General features: G+C 43.2%; 1 long non-coding RNA gene across 1 annotated transcript; it reads right to left on the bottom strand.

The window, feature by feature from the left end:
* Positions 1-6,154: 6,154 nt before the first annotated feature.
* On the bottom strand, positions 6,155-13,426 carry LOC134124397 (uncharacterized). Its single transcript, XR_009955841.1, has 3 exons — positions 13,208-13,426; positions 12,374-12,437; positions 6,155-8,583 (listed from the first exon to the last, which is right to left on the bottom strand). It is a non-coding gene; the product is annotated as an uncharacterized LOC134124397 (long non-coding RNA).
* Between the last annotated feature and the right edge of the window lie 1,069 nt (positions 13,427-14,495).

Here is a 14,495-nt window from a genome sequence, read left to right as displayed (position 1 = left end):
GAGCTCTGGATGGATTCAGCCAATCGCAGGGCAGTCCATCGTTGTTTGTCCATGTTCTCTAGATCCAGGGTCATGGCCACGGTTAAACATGATGTGTTGACCCATCTTCACACTGCACCTGCTCCCTCTGTGGACTTTGTGGCGGTGTAACAACAGCACACTTCTTTCTCCCTGACACACGGCCATCTTTTTATTAATTTTGTTATTTTTTTAGTTTCACTGAACGATTAATACGACAAAACAGTAAATTGCAGGAAACAAAAAAACACGGCCATCTTGAGTCCTGTAGCTGCTGAAGGGCGTTCACACTCCAAAGCATACCTGTTGGTTGGGTGGATTCATTGAAATGAAGTTGGTGTCGGCTCACAGCCTTTTGTCTCCTCCATGTTATGTCTAGTAGCTGAAGCAGTGTGTTCTCACTGTGTGTACTTCAGAAAATGTTGTCCTTTAAAGACAATTCTGCAATCCGGGTGAATCGCTTGTGATTCCAGCTGTGACCTTCGTTAAAGTACAGGACATCTTTTCGGGTGGCCACAACAGGTCCTCATACCGCAGCTGACCTCCTGTGCCAACATGTCTTTACTTACTCCTTTACTTTATTTTACCTTCTGTATGTTAGAATGAAATGTCGCGACAGTTTATGCTGTTAACTCTCTTTGCAACCTGCAACTGAATCGAATGGTGTCGGTGCATTCACATGAAGGAAATACCAGTAAACAATTGAAACCTTTAACAGTTGTAAGTGAAGCAATGGCCTTAAAAAGAACAACTTGTAGGATTTGTTTGAAGGAAAACATTTTTTAGAGGGGCTGATCTCAAGTGGGGAGCGGCCTGTCAAGTAGGGCGAGGAACCATTATAATAGTTTGAACATGCTGGAGCCTCAGGTTGTATCTGCCACTCAAACTGTAAATGAAAGAGTAAGAACCTGTAGAAACCAGTCAAACCTGTGAAGGCACACCTTCGAAGGATCAACAGAGAGCGCAGACGATCAGGTGTGATCGGTACTTGCAATCATTATCAGTGTGAGACTCCACACTGATACTTCTTCTCATGTCATGGTCATCATGGGAGCCTGAGGCGTTTATGTGTGTGTAGAGCAACAGTGTAGATCTACTGAGTTTGATAACTTGCGGCAACTTGGATTGAAGGACTCACTGTCCTCACCAAGCAAACAAAAGATTCAAGCCTAACTGAAAATGACCATTGACCCTTACACCGACCCTTAAAGCTGAGGCAAACCTTGACTAAACGGGTATGACTGCACTTGTGCTACTGGGGCAAACCAGGTTACCAAGATCGAAACCAATGGGTTACCTCGTTGGGCACCACGTTGCTCTGCAGCTGTGCTCTTCCACTGTGTGTTGGTCAAACAATGAGTTTGCTCACTGACTGCACAGGTTGACCACACCCACTTCATGCTGACTGCAGATATACTGTACATGGAAATGCATATTGATAGATGGGGATGCTAACACAAAGCATTCTACCAGTGTAGAGGAGAACAACACCACATAAACAACCTGCTCTACAAATGTTTTAAGTAGAAAAATATATTCAGGATGTTGATTTGCTCCTCACCGGGTTAACTTCATGGTGTATTTGGTCCCACTCAGTATGGGTGTTGGATTTGACTAACCTCAGTGTTAATCTATTTTGAGTTAATTAATTGCAACTTTAAAAAGAGTAAAACGTGTACACCAGCATACAGTGTGTAGTATTATTGAAACACAACTCTACTGTTGATGTAACCCTGGAGAGTGTAAATGTTATTTGCAGTCCTGTGGAGAGAATTCACTTTTCTGTGAGCTGTGCTCTGGTCAAAGAGTTTAACAGATTTCTCCAACAAATTCCTTCTCTGGTTGGTAAGAGGTTAGGATGACAGCATCAGGAATCAGGAATCGTTTATTGCCATCATATGTTAGACATACATGGAATTTGACTTGGCGGTTGGTGCATGATGGCAGACAGTACGACAATGACAACAGACAACGTAGTGCAGGAATAAGATAAAAATATGATAAAATATAGTGAAATATATGCTATGGGTTAGTAAGCTAAAACTATGGGTTAGTTAAGTTAAGAAAATAAGATAAAATACTAAAAATAAAGATAAAGTGCACCAGCTAAGAGAATGTGACAAGTGAAAGTGGCAAAGTGTATGTACATGTGGAGAGTCCTGGAGAGACGGCAGATTGCAGCCAATCACCCTCTCTGCAGAGCGGAAGACATGCTGCAACCTACCCTTGTCCTTGGCAGTGGCTGCAGCGTACCCAGTGAGGTCCTGTGCGATGATGGAGCCCAGGAAACGGAAGGAGTCCACAGTGGTGACGGGGGATTCACACAGGGTGAGGGGGTAAGGTGGGACTGCGTTCTTCCTGAAGTCCACAACCATCTCCACTGTCTTCAGGGCGTTGAGCTCCAGGTTGTTCTCGCTGCACCGTGTCACCAGGTGATCAGACTCCCACCTGTAGGCGGACTCATCCCCACCAGAGATCAGTCCAATGAGGGTGGTGTCATCAGCAAACTTCAGGAGCTTGACAGACTGGTGACTGGAGCTGCAGTTGTTGGTGTACAGGGAGAAGAGCAGAGGGGAAAGAACGAAGCCTTGGGGGGAACCGGTGCTGATGGACCGAGAGGCAGAGACGTGTTTCCCCAGCTTCACGTGCTGCTTCCTGTCGGACAGGAAGTCAGTGATCCACTTGCAGGTGAGAGAGTTTGTTCTGCAGCAGAGACGGGATGATGGTGTGGAAGTCAGAGCTGAAGTCCACAAGCAGGATCCTGGCGTAGGTTCCTGGGGAGTCCAGATGCTGGAAGACGAAGTGGAGGGCCATGTTGACAGCATCTCTACAGACCTGTTGGCTCTGTAGGCGAACTGCAGGGGGTCCAGGAGGGGGTCGGTGAGGGTCTTCAGGTGGGACAGGACTAGCCGTTCAAAGGAGTTCATGACTACAGAGGTCAGGGCGACGGGTCTGTAGTCATTCAATCCTGTGATCCTGGGCTTCTTGGGAACAGGGATGATGGTGGAGGCCTTGAAGCAGGCTGGGACGTGGCACGTCTCCAAGGAGGTGTTGAAGATGGCGGTGAACACAGGAGACAACTGGTCAGCACAATGCTTTCGGCTTGTAGTTTGAGGTTTTTAAAGCCTCTCCAAACCAAAGCAGTTGTTAGCTGAAAACTGATGTTGGAGTCTCTCAGAATACAGTCGTTTAGCTTCTATCACCGCCTTGCTAAACCTGTATTTAGACTCTGTGTACAGGTCTTTGTCCCCACTCCTAAACGCCTGATCCTGATGCAGATGTAGTTTTCTGAATTCCGCTGTGAACCAGGGTTTGTCGTGATCATGTTCACTGCTGTCGCGTCTCACTGGCGGATAAGATCTGCTTTGCTTTGGGTCTTTTGTTCTTTCTTTTGTTTTATTCTTTATTAATCAATAGACACATCCCTCCACAGATACAGATTTACCTACAGAGGTTTAACTATATACACGTTGAACAACCACCGCCTCCTAGCAACACCTGTGCCAGCTCATAGCCACACATTGCCTGCCATGTGGTCATTAGCTTAGCTTAAAGCTACCCCTTTTTACTGTATCTCCCCCTCCTTATCTCACAAACACAAACATTCACTCACCCACACACACACACTCCTCCCCCTCCACATGCATGAATCAATGTTTTGTTTGGATGTTAGGACATTATATAATAGCTTTTGTTGATTTCAAATGGTATTGAACCGATTAGTATTGTTGGAAGTATAAAACACTGTTATACTTAAAAGAGCAGTTTTCTGTGATTTAACTGTGCATATTTGCTGTGATGGTGCCCGGAAGCAAAGCCTAGTGTTCAAACTGAAACCTTCTAATGAGTTGATTTATAATTTTGTTGCTGCAGGATACAAACAAGGCTGCAGCTAAGCTTTTGGTGAAACATTGAAAGAGTGAGCCGTCCTAAGACTGACTGCACCCTATGTGTGTCTGTTCAGCTGACACAGCAGGCAACTGGTCTGGACTTTGACCACAGTATGGAGGAGGGATCCGCCTCCTTGGACTGACCCTGACACACCGTCGGTGTCTGTGTTCGTAGGGGAGGCTGAGGGGATACTTGACATAAAGCACATATGAGCTGCTGCTTTCTGTTCTCAGTTTACTTACACGCATAAGAGAGCATCAATAAGAAGCCTTTAAATGGGCTCCATAGCACCCCGACACTGCATGCCATGAGTTCAGACATGGACATACACAATATGTCACTGAGACGATGGCTTGAATTTGTCTCTCCTCTTTATTTTTGTTTTTCCAATTTGTTTATTCATCATATGTTTGTTCTGTCTTGTTGCTGCTGAGGTTGAACACTGTTCATTGTGTTCATATGCAGTATACTGATTACCAATTCAAAAAATCCAAAGGGTCGTTGCTGTTTTGCTTGTAATATTCTGAAGAGGCCGTATAGAGCGGATATCTCACACTGAAATAAAAAGGAGGGCAGCAGTTGTAGAGTACTGTGACGTACACAGGGAGTGCCACAGCGCAGGTACACACCTTCACAAATGCCATTCAACAATGGGGCCGACTCATAACTATTATATGTCTTGGCAAATTAAATAAACTTTATCTGAAGCCACAAGCTACATAAAGGTTATGAGAATATTTGGGAGCCGTTGTTCTGAACATCTAGAAATGGATTCGACAAAACTAAGCCAAAGATATTTCTACCTGTCAAAACCAAACCAACTGGCCTACCTAAAAAGAGCTTCCCATTAGGCGAGTTTGAATGTAACTAGCATTCATTCGTTATCAACCTCACACATACTTCATTATTTGCCTGCTCTGTTTTCAATGTGTGTGTGTCTGTCCATACTGATTCACGGAAAGTTTTTAAATAGTATGTAAAGATCCACATGAGGAAATGTTTCTACTCAGACTACTTGGTTGGGTTTGTCATTGTGTTGTGTCCTTTCCGCTGCATGGTGTGACTCGCCTCGCTTCAGGTAACAGGTGCTTTTGTGTATTCTGTCTTCCACTGAGGCACTATGACTCAGGGAAGGCGTGATGCTCACCTGATTGTAGAGATAAAGATAAGGCAAAGAAATGTGTGACTATAGCTGTGAGATAAATATGTCCTTCTGGAATGTAGAGTAAAACTAGTCCGATTCTATTCAAATAGTCCATCTTTAGCTTTGTATTACTTTTTTCTGTTGTCAAAACAAGATGCAAAACCCCACTGTTCATATGGATCTTATAACCTATGACCGTTAATAATTGTCTTCTTACAGAACTGGGGATGGTTTGCATTCACGCTGCTGTCTACTTCGTCTACAACAAAAAAAGGTTTCCAACCAAATTTCTTTTTTCCCCCCTCCTTGGACATTTCTGCTTTTGATTGATAGAAAGCCATTATCTTCATGTGCCTTTAAACCTTCATAGTGTGGAAATTATTTTAGTTTTTAAGTTAATATGCTCCAACCAACTTCAATTCCAGCTCTGCACTAAGGGGATTTATTAGCTTTTATCATTTTCTTTAATGGTACTCCTTGACTTGTTAACATCTTGTAAATCTGTCTTAGATGCGTTCAGATCTGTGCTTGTAACTGTTATCACAAGTGATACTAAGTCATTATTCTGTTTTAAATGAAGGGCTGTGTGCGTGCGTGCGTGCGTGCGTGTGTGTGTGAGAGAGCCATGTTCCTGTTGTCTCAAAGCCCAGAAAGCAGGGGGGGGGCAGGAACAGCAGCATGGGAGGGGCTGTTAGAAAACAAGTCTGCTCCTGAAATGAAAGCATTGGGACAGGCATCGGGTTGATGACTCTGAACATCCTGTAAATACACACTGCTCATGTAGGAAGTTCTCTAAGAAGGTGGAGGAGGAGCATGTGAGCTGCTACACGCTACAACTGCACCACCTTGTGGTCACACATCCCCATTACCATCAGTGAGAAGAGATGGTAGCCACAGTCGGGATGGATGAATGTTACATGTATCAATACAATTTATACTAATTGCTATAATAAGAATAGATTTGTTTCAGCAGAAGGCTTCACTTCACACACACACACTGAATCCAATAGTCATGGATATCTGGAGGACAAGCTGGCGTTTTACAGGAGAAATAATTTCTACTCAACCTTTTTGTAGATGATTCATCATCATCATTCATTGGCATTATTGTTCGGACCTAATTCCTTACCTCTTTGATCATTCCTGTAATGATGGTGAAATACAGTTTACAAAAGGCTGCACATATTTGAAGCAGTTTGTCTTTGTCCTGATTTTTTTAAAAACATTTTATGTGCGTCCGTTTTTTAAGTTGATGATGCAACCTGTTCTATTTTATGGAGCTTTATCTTTGACATTTACCATAGTTGAATAAAGTTCAGCTCTGTTACTGTATTTCTCTACTGCATTGTTTTCTTTCTTTGTTTTGAAATCCAAAAACAAGAATTTGAGTTGTTAGCCAATGAACTTCTAACATGGTAAATAGAGTACAGGGAACCATTATCTTATATTAAGAGTAAGGACAATTTCAGGGCTATCTTAGCTGCAACTGCTTCATTAATGGTCAGAATTAACCCTCTCACGGCCGCCCACTTCCTTTTTCCGGTTTTGGATCTAAAACAAAAAACCAGAAACGAGTGTTTTCGTTTTATGGTTTATACGGTTAAAGGGACGATCAAAAGGTACACGGCGGGCCCGCGAACACATGGAGAGCTGTGGGATTTGTAGTATTATGGTGATGCGTGCGATATACCGGCGGGCCAGCTCTAATAGTAAATAGATTTGATCATGCGGGCCAAAGATAATTAATTCACGGGCCGGATGTGGCCCCGCGGGCCTTGAGTTTGACACATGTGCTATAAAGGATTTTTTTCTGTGCTAAGTAAAGGATCTGAGTAATTTTTCCTTCCCTTTATATATCCCACTGTACTTCCAAACTGCAATATTCATGTACAATAAATGCATACAAACGTTTCTTTGTTTCAATGTTTATTCAACCATGATCAGTAGTCAGATAGGAGCCAGGGATTGGTTAAAGTTACACCTCATGAAAAGGAATGTGACATGTACACACAGTACAGTATGAATATATTACACACAACACAAATAATGATGTGTTAACTGGTTGAGTGGATAAGCCCCGCCCCCAAGAACAGTATTTCCAGGAATCCCCCTTTCTGATAGGTCAAGGGATTCCTGGGAAAACTGGACCCCAGGAGAGAGGAAATCAATAACTTCTGTTTCTGTCATCATCCATCACCAGAACCAGTGCAGAGGTTCAGAATTCATATGTACATGAATAATAGAAAATGCCAAAAACCTCATGTCTGTACTTTTCTCCTGAATGCTGAAATCCTTGTAGGGTTCTCAGGATTTATTACAGCTATTTAACTATATTTATCCGAGATGGATGTGGTCCGAGTAATTGCGCTGGAAGCAGGGGTAGGATGCGGGCAAGGGGCCGCCCACTATACTAAGTCCACATTAAGAGCAGCGGGCCGTGAAGCAGACCTTAAAGAGTTTCTAGTCCACAAAACCCCCTCCTGCCGCACATAACGGCCCCTGTAGACCTGCTGCTGGACACCGGGTTTTCTGTCCTCCGTCCCGAGCTACAGTGCTTCATCTCAGACTACCAACTGACCAGAGATGCAGCACTGCACCATGGGCCACAGGGATAACTGACCGCATACACAGCATGCAAACTGACAAAGAAATATTATGCAAAAGGGATGGATTTCAGCTATTAGAAATCACAAAACTATACACACCCAAATGAGCCGACCTTTGCTGACATGAATCCGAGGGACGCATGTGACATTGCATGTGTCCTCATGACGAGACCCGATGGCATTAGAATAAAGTTATGAAGGACCTAAGCTAATAATAACTTTGTATGTGGGAGAGAGAGAGAGAGAGAGAGAGAGAACGATTGCACATTGAACATATTTGTTGAGGAGGGGTCAACAGGAAATGGTGTTAACCCCCAGTAGACCTACATAATATTTACTTCCTGTCATGCTGCTGCTCCCTTTGACATTCCACACGTGCACACACTCACACAGATGTACCCACATAAAATAATGTGTATGTAATGCTCACCTCTACATGCTCATCTCTGACATCTGAAATACAAAAAAGCCTTTGTTGAGAAAGAGACATTACTGTAGACATTGCCTTTTGTCCCTTCAGCGTTACTATGTGCTCTGAACTGTACATTCAACATGAGATCCAGATGAAGGACAGGGTTAAACACTCTGATCAAACAGCTTGAATGACCCACAGTAGAAAACGGCTGGTGTTCACCTCAAACTATCAACCTGAAACCTGGTACAACTCTGGAAAGCAGCTAAAGCTGTGGAGGCAGTGGTGGATATATCTTCACCCATTGATGTTGCTCTGTGAGGAGTTTTCTGGATGCATATCAAAGTAACACATTGGCATTCATTCCTTCAGGACAATCAATTATTTCCAAAACCACCAAAAGATAAAGTGCAAAACAGACAACACTGTGTAGAGTCTTGAAGCAGTTCTCTCTTACCCAAAGGGCAGGCTTGGAATCTCCATCTTTGATCGCCATCCTCTCAAGGCAACACCTGGTAGAAGATACAAGTGTGAAGTGTCAAAAAGTGTTTGGTTCTCTGAGCACTAGTAATACTCCAACTCCATCACAGAGGACATGGAGGAGAGAGAAAGACACAGCGAGAGAGAGAGAGAGAGAGAGAGGGAGAGAAAGAGGGAGAGAGAGACATATAAAAGCAGAGGGAGAGAGAGAGAGACATATAAAGGCAGAGGGAGAGAGAGAGAGGGGGGGGGGGGGAGAGAGAGAGAGAGAACAGCTGGTAGTTCTCCAGGAATGCTCCTGTGCTCGGGAAACTCCCAGTCTGCCCATATAAGGCCTGAGCCAGCCTTTTATTTTGGGGATCATGGAAAATGGGATTGCTGCTTTGGGTAAACATTCCCTCTTCCAGTCTGTGATCGCTCCCACTGATAGTCTCTCCCCGCCCCCCCTTTGCCCTTCTTCTTCTTGTTCTCCTAGCTGGCTACATTCATTCCCTTTTCTAGGCACAGTGGGGAGAGACTCACTTAAAAGGCCATGGAGGAGGAGGAGGAGGCCTTCATCTCACACTGTGCCTCTGGCCCTCTGGCCCAACAAGTCCATATTAAGAAGAGCGAGTCTCTCTCTCTGTCTCTCTCTCTCTCTCTCTTTCACGTGCACCCCACACACACACACACGCACAGTCACACAGTAGGACTTGTCTCAAGGTCTGTCCTGAGGAAGTGTTGCCCTCACTGAAACATCCAACAAACAAATCTGCCCTCTCTCAACGCATTCTGTGTGTGTGTGTGTGTGTGTGTGTGTGTGTGTGTGTGTGCTACATGACTTCAAGCTTCAATCCTTGCTTCCTGTTCAAGTGTAACATCTCACACAGCAGTAAGTGTTCGGTATGTCTTCTTGCGTCTGTAAAACGTTTTTTTATGTAGATTTTTGAGACTTTACATGGAAAGGCATTTACTGCATGTTTATTATATCTAATAACGACGAGATTAATAAGCGGTGAAATGAGTGAAAATATAATTGTGAACAGTTCCAGCAGGGAACCCCAAATTTCCCTTTACCAGCTCTGACCAGGGATCCCAAGGGGTCTCGCCCAGGGGGCATCAAACCCCTCCAGTGAGAGTGGGAGATCACAGACCAAAGATGCCATCAGAACCAGATCATCTCAAAAAAGCAAAACTGTGATCCCCAGCACCCCAAACTGGAAACCCTTCTATTATGCATTTCTACAGCTCAACCAAGTAAAACAGAAGTACTAATAATGGTTTCAAAAGGCTAAGTGGGAGAAACTGACGACTGTAAGAAATATATTAGGACTCATCGCATGCCAAAAAGCAGTAAATTGTGGCAATTGTGATTTACACATAACTAGCAAGAATATAAGAATATAATAAGCCAGCATGTTTTATATACATACATATTTAAAATGTTTAATCTGGGATCTTGTGTAGAACAGTGTGTAGCCTGAAAACATCAGGTCTTATTTTATTGAATCTTGTTTTCATTTGACTATTCTTGCCTCCTGTATTCTTGTTTATTCTACTGTGTGGTACTATGTGTATAACTGTGTAACTATGTGTACTGACTGTGTTACTATGTGTAAAAATGTGTAACTATGTGTACTGACTGTGTTACTATGTGTATAACTGTGTAACTATGTGTATAACTGTGTAACTATGTGTACTGACTGTGTTACTATGTGTAAAAATGTGTAACTATGTGTACTGACTGTGTTACTATGTGTATAACTGTGTAACTATGTGTACTGACTGTGTTACTATATGTACTGACTGTGTTACTATGTGTAACTATGTGTACTGACTGTGTTACTATATGTATAACCGTTTTACTATGTGTATATGGTCTGTGTTATTCAATATGTGTTACCATGAGTTACTATGTGTTATCAGTTGGGTATAAAAAGTGTACAGCTGCGTTGCTCTGGGCTAAAAGACGTGTATTGCATTCCAATACAACAACAACATCAATGGTATTATGCATTAAGTACCACACATTAAATTCATCCTCTTCCTCAACATTATCTTGTTTTTTGCCAGCTCCCGTTAAATAACTACATACACAAATGTTTTAACATGTTTAATTTCATGTCATACATATAAAGCTGATTTGGACAAGTTTAATCAGAATAGGACTTCAGATGGAGGCCCGTTCCAGTGCAGTCACAGTCTGACCACAGGCTACTAGCCCTGGGTGGGAAAATGTGTGTGTGTGTTTAGACACGCTGTGATAGCTCAAAGCCAATCTCTCCTGTTGAGCCAAACATTGCCTAATATGGTCTTCTTTCTTTTTCTCTGACTCTGTAAATCACCCACAGGAAGCCCTTTCTGCATTTACTTTCTCAGTCACACACACACGCACGGACACAAGCGCACACACTCACAGCTAAAGGACGCCTGTGCAATGATTTTTAAAGCTTTAGGGCAGACGTCACCAGAGGGGTGAGTTGATTAAAGAGCCAAACACTGTGTTAGAGTACAAACATGGCTTTTAAGTGGGTCTTAAAATCAATTACCAAAGAAGGCAATGCTGGACACCGTAGTCTCCTAAGAAAACACGTTCCCTTACAAGTTAGCAGCACTCCTTTAACATTAAGAGAGAAATGTTTATCATGAATTACAGTCCCAGTTTGAAACACAAAACCGCCTGGTTAGGTTTTCTAAAACATCATCAAGGTTTTGCTAAAAATGAGTAGATTGCTAATTGAACCTTAACACGATGTCCCAATAAGTTAGCGTTGACTCCTTGGTAAAAGTCCTGTTTTTGTTTGAATTTAAGAGAATAACTTGATACGACAACACTGAAGACACTGTAGGCTAAAAGCTGCTGAATAAACTATCAACACGTTTGAATGTCTTCACGTTTTGTGTTTGCAATATTGGGGAGGATTGACATGAAGGTTTTAGTGTGAGCCAGGAAAGAGGCTGTTGAAACCCTCATTCGATCATACACATATCAGTTAACAACATAAAGATTATTAGAGAACGATTGTGTGTGTGCGCTTCTCTCCCCATCTATTTTTCTACATCCTCTCCTTCCCTACAATTCTCTCAACCTCCTTATGCCTTTCCCCCTCCCCTCTTCCCATGTGAAATTGACCCTGGGAATCAGGGTCTCTTGGTCCCAGCGGTGCCTGTTGTGTGTGTGTGTGTAAGGGGTTATGTGAAAGTCCTCCTAACCCAGTCCCCCCAAGACGTTTGACTGCTACATAAATAAATGCAGCATTTCCTCTTCTCCTCCCTACCTACACTTTCTCATGTCCATTACCGTCCTAAGAAGGACACATGGCTTTAGAACACACATTTCATTAACTGGATCTGGGAACAGAGATTCCTAAATAACCATATTATATACACTAGGAAACTATATCATTATGTTATCAGTTAAACTTCTCAACCTCGTCCCACGCAGCAGCCAACCACCAAGACCTCTACTGACGGAAGGGAGAGGATGACATATGACGGCCTCATTTTACCATGAGCTAATAACAGACACAGTTGTATCAGTGAAAGGTCTCAGCAGGTTGACAGCCATCTATGTGTGGATGTACATTCCAGAGGTCTGGGTGCATGTTTGCGTGCTGTATTTGTTTTGCTGTCTTTCTTAGGACCAGTGACAGTTTGAACCATCATAATGATGACATTCCCTTTGGCTCCAAAGGACTGTTTAAAGGAAACTATATTTAAGTCAGATATTTAATCGGGATGGTTGAGGCTAATATGGCTTGAACTAGGGAATGCATTATGTCAACCAAGGTCCTCATTGATAGAGAAAGACAAACTTTTGTGTGAGCGTTTGGGTGCTCCTACCTGGTGTGTTTCCTGCTCACCTCCTGATGTCCTTGTCCTTCATCAGAAAACACACAGCAGCGTCCTGAGGAAACAGACATGAGTTATGTGTACACTAATGTGTGTATGTGACTGCCTGTAGTTTGCCCTTCCTTTAACACTTACTCCCTATTGTACATCTTGTCAATTGGTTGGTCCTAGTCACTGATGCTGATCTAGCAAATGACAAGAGACCCTGTGTGAGACCAAGCTGTAGTGGCTGTGTTTTTCCCGTGTAATGCCAACACTGCACCCTCATACCAAGTCCCCCCCCTGCTGGCGGGCTGAATCTCAGTGGCCAACCTTTTCATCCTGGGACAGGATGAAAAATGAATAATAAGATGACCTCTCTATGTGTTAATGCGAATCCACTCCATCTGGTTCAGTTACAGTCCGGTCAGTGGCTATTAAAGAACAACGTGGGTTCTGGACATTTGAATTCCTTTTTCCGACCCTGCATATTTCTTCTTTTTGGCATCAGTCAGTGTAGCTGAGTTATTCATCTAAAAAGCCCAAACACCCTGTGGGAAGTAGGCGGGCTGTCTTATCCACTGGAGTTGTTGCAGCAATCAGATTGTGACCAAACCTCTAATCCAGCCAACGGTGGATGTGCCATTTTTAGCTGCTGGCAAAATGACACAGAGTGGAGCTCCTTCACTAGGTACCGGCACACTTTCTAATACCTTCAAAAAATGCTCACTTTGACAACATCTAGGCCTGATGACTATGTGTCAATATGTCAACATATACTAGAAAAACTGTTTTGGCTGTCAGTGATGTAAACATACACATATATAGGAGAGCCTCTGACCATACCTTATTCTGAGCTGCAGCTGGATGCCTGTGGGCCTGGCGAGGTTTCTTGAGGCTTGTCATCTCCACCGGCAGGTTCAACTTCAAAGGCTTATCTTTCACGTGTCTGTCTACTATGAAGCTGTGTTTTAGTCTAAGAGCAGCAGCTTCAGCCTCTTCCTTCTAAAGCTTCAGTAGTCTCACAGAAAGCTCAAGCTCAGATTGCCCTGAAACAGGATTGCTCATCAGTGTGGGACACCCTGGGCTCTCTGTGTGTGTCTCACTTATGAAGAAGATGGACTGCCAAACAACGCATTCCTCCATTACCTTATATGGTCACTGGGGGGCGGGATTTACACCAGGGAATGCCCCCTTTGAACATGACTGATTGGCTGATGTCAGGCAAACCAAGAAGCCTCAACTTGTGACCTGTAGCGTCTGTCTGGGAAAGATGGGGGGAAGGAGAGACTGAGGGATAAACAGAGAGAAGAAGGGAAGGAGAAAAGAAAGGGAGGGAAGAAAGGGGGGCCTTTGGGAGGAGGAAGAGTAAAAGAAGGCAGAAGCTGAGTAATAAAGAGGATGTGAAGAGGGAGGGGAGGGTGCCAAACAAGAGAGGAGGAAGGAATGGGAAGGAAAGAAGAGGAAAAAGGAGTAGAAGGGAAGAGAGGATGAACAGAGAGAAAAGAGGGGTGTGTTTTGGAGGGCGGGTATATGTTACTCAGTTGAAGGAAAAAAGCATTTGAAAAACATCATATTTCTTCTAAATTTGGGCTTTTTCTGCATCGGACAGAAAGCAAATTGAAATACCATGTGTAACTTTTTACACGGCTGAAAGACAGACAGACAGAGAGAGAGAGAGAGAGAGAGAGAGAGAGAGAGACTTATGTACTTGTACTCATAATGGCACTTTTCTATAACATGTTAACATGTTAACATCTAGTTTCTGCAGGATGTTCTTTTTTCAGCAAAATAAAAAAATTCACATAATAAAACATGTTAAATCACTTTCAAGTTTTGATCATTATAAAATCGTTCTTAATTTTAAAAGAATATGCCACCATCCTTGTTTTATGTGGGTACCAGTAGGTTTTTGAATTGATTAAAAAATGTGACTGTTAAGGCTCCCAGTTAAATTGGTGAATGTGTGGTGGAGGGCGCTGCTGAAGATCTGGAGAGTGCTGTGAGACTCAGGATCCTGTGGGACTCTTTGCTCTCTCTAATGGCGCGTTTCCACCGAGCGGTACGGGTTGGGTCGGTACCCTTTTATTTGTGTAAAGAACCCTGGTTCAAATCCAGAGGCAAGTGGGGGGGG

This window comes from Pungitius pungitius, chromosome 2 (assembly GCF_949316345.1).
Source record: "Pungitius pungitius chromosome 2, fPunPun2.1, whole genome shotgun sequence".
Lineage (NCBI taxonomy): Eukaryota > Metazoa > Chordata > Actinopteri > Perciformes > Gasterosteidae > Pungitius > Pungitius pungitius.
This window is presented reverse-complemented; position numbering and strand designations above follow the sequence as displayed.